Raw genomic sequence first — 3,047 nt, forward strand, 5'->3', positions numbered from 1 at the left:
CTTTTTCTTTTTCTTTGCCCTTTCCCTCTCTGCTTGACCTGCCGCTTTCTCCATCATCGGGTGCTGCCCGCGCGTTTGGCTGAGGCAAGTCGGTCAAGACCAGACTAACAGATTCGTGATTTATTTGTTTTTATTATTAATAATAATTTTATTGAATGCCAAATTCGAAAATTATTACTTTAGTAAAAGCAATAATATAAAATAAGAATTATTTAAAATAAAATAAAAAAATTATGATCACTGTCCGGGCCTGACAGTGATCATAAATTATAAATCTTTAATAAAAACCCGTTTTTTCTTGTGTTTAAATTCAAACCACACATGATTAAACCTGATTGGTTCCAGAGCCGTTGAACGACTCTGATTGGTTCTCATAATAATGAGCTCTCCTCAGAGATGATCAGATATGCTGTGCGTTTGTGCGTGTTGCTTGAATGCGATAAAACAAATCTAAATTTAAACACGATCGTGTCTCTTCAGAGGACTTGGAGGAAACCATGTGATTCATATGGATTACTGTGGCGATGTTTTTTAGTTGTTGTTGTTTTTTGCAACAAGCTTTTTGAAAGTTTTCTTCAGGCAAGTTGTCTTTCATCGGAGAGTAACGTACAGCTCTCATTATTTTTTTGACTCCAGGTAAGATTTGTATTTACTTAACATTACTTTTTGTGCCCGTTGTATTTCTAACACAAAATGTAATTGTAACAGCACTTCTCTTTTGTTTTCAGCTTACGTTAACACTACATTCAATCTGACCATCAGAACCAAGCTTTTCAAATCTACATTTAATCGAAGCAGACACGAAGAGATGAAGATACTGCCCACAGAAGTTACTGGTAAGGTTTAGTTGCTTTTTGCATAAATAGCTCACTGTTCAGTGTTTTCCTAGGCTGCTATGCATTTGCTAGCTAACAGTGATAACAGTTATCATGATACCGACACCAGCTAATGTTAGATATCTGCAACTTCAGCACTGGGTGATCATAATATATAAGGTCCCTTTGTAAAGACTTTGATGAATCTGTTTAAAAGTGATGTGGTGAGATTTTTCTGTCTTAAAACAACTATAAAATGCATCGGCAGAAAGCATAATTAAGTCATTTTAACATGTAAGTTACAAGATTACATTAACATTCTTTTTATTTGCAAAATGTAGTTGTTTATTTCTGATTTCCGGAGAAATGTGACTTCATTGTATTGAGAATAAGGATATACGTCATGGTAGCTTGCTGTCACGTGACAAATTGGGCGGTGTTTGGGCCCGTCCACCATTTTGGGATCTTGCTATCGGTTGCCAGGGGCAACACTGTAAGAGCGATAGAGAGATCGGAGCAGGAAAGACGGCTCGAGGAATTATCACGTCGTTTAAACTGAGAAATTTTAGCATGGAAAATAAAAATAAATGGTTAACTACAGGGAGAAACTGCTACCAGCGCCAGGCAGAGGTATTTAGAGGAGCTGGATGATATCAAAAACGTCAATCGATACGAGCAGCCTGCCGCAGAATGGAACTAACGTTAGACGCTTTAACTTACTACCTTACACGTTCCTGAAATGTTTCTATATATTTTTGTGCATTCTGAATAATAAATAAATATATCTCCCCACTATCCTGCAACAGTCTAGTGCTCGTCCTCTCATTAACAGTGTTTTTCTCATACTGACCATATTTTATACCTGATGACAAGTTTACATTTCTAAATGAATTTAACTAATAAAAAGGAACGCTTGTGCGCTGGTGCTTTTAGTCCAGTCTTAAGTAGACTAAATGCTCAGTACGTACATGTGACCTTAGAGGAAAATGACAGTCAACTAGCTATAGGCCTAAGTTACTTTGAATATGAAGCGTTTTGGCATTAACATGTAAATTACATAGAATTGACAATGAAAAATGACAGAATAGTTTTCAAAATGTTTAATACAAATAAATAAAGGATGGTGTTCATCAGATGTCAACACACTCCAGCATCGTGGCACTAGTAAGACGATGACTGACACCCTGTGGTGAAATAATGGCGTATGTTTACCAGCAGCTGCTTTCTCAGATCGGCTGGGGTGGATTAAAACTTCATGTTCCATTGAGTTTGGAAAATGATGTACATGGTAATCATCAGAATATCTCTTCTCCAGTCTCTGTCCGAATCCAATACCTGGCGGACCATCCTCCCAAAATGGCGGAAGGGGGTGGGGCGCGGTGTCCGGACGACGACATCTCATTCTCAATAGAGGTAAATGCAGAGCTCTCAAGTCTCACGCTTTGGGCGTGAGACACACGCATTTCAACACGCTCACACACGCCACACCATGTATTTCTCACGCAGAGAAATCGCCAGGGTAACACACACTAAGTTGCGCGCTACTAGAGGAGTCAAGCGAGTTCCCCGTAGAGTTCTGACGGCCCTGCCACGCACCAGTTAATCTAATAAAATATATACAGATACCGAACAGCCAATCGTAAAATAGATTTGCTGTATCTGGGTAAGATATAGATATTCCCTCCACAAGACCGTTTACGTTCTGTGATTCACGCCACGGCCTCGCTCATTGAATCAAATGCTCGCTGAAGTAACTTACCGTTAGTTGGCAAGTAGAAGTCCCGATGACAGACGCAGAGACACAAAGATAACGGTGTTAAGTTAAGTTTCTAACAGCACTTTGTGTTTTCTGTTCTTACCCATATGAAAAAAACCTATATGGTTCATATATAGCGACCATATATTTTCCTTACTTAAATCAGTCAGAATTCTTATATGTTTAATGTAAGTCCCATATATGTCATACACAAAATCAGACCGTTTATGGCCCATTTCATACTAAAAAGCACACAGAAAACTTTTGGGTCATGTATGAATCCTGCAAAAATCTTATATGAGTTTTACATGTAAAATGTATGCAATGGTATATGGTATTAGTAGAAAATACATGATATTCATATACAAATCATATAAAGTTCTTATACTGAATCATATGCTAGTCATATTAAAGTCATATAGGATTTATTTATATTTTGTCATTTGTTTATAGGCTTTTTATACAGATTTCATATG

The 3,047-nt window shown here is 37.5% G+C and overlaps 1 long non-coding RNA gene across 1 annotated transcript; it reads left to right on the plus strand.

Moving 5' to 3' along the window:
• The first annotated feature begins 279 nt into the window (after positions 1-279).
• LOC137039610 (uncharacterized) lies at positions 280-2,229 on the plus strand. The gene is made up of 3 exons (XR_010897725.1): positions 280-636; positions 729-836; positions 2,131-2,229. It is a non-coding gene; the product is annotated as an uncharacterized lncRNA (long non-coding RNA).
• The last annotated feature ends 818 nt before the right edge of the window (positions 2,230-3,047 follow it).

The sequence above is a fragment of the Pseudorasbora parva genome, chromosome 14 (genome assembly GCF_024679245.1).
Source record: "Pseudorasbora parva isolate DD20220531a chromosome 14, ASM2467924v1, whole genome shotgun sequence".
In the NCBI taxonomy this organism is placed as follows: domain Eukaryota; kingdom Metazoa; phylum Chordata; class Actinopteri; order Cypriniformes; family Gobionidae; genus Pseudorasbora; species Pseudorasbora parva.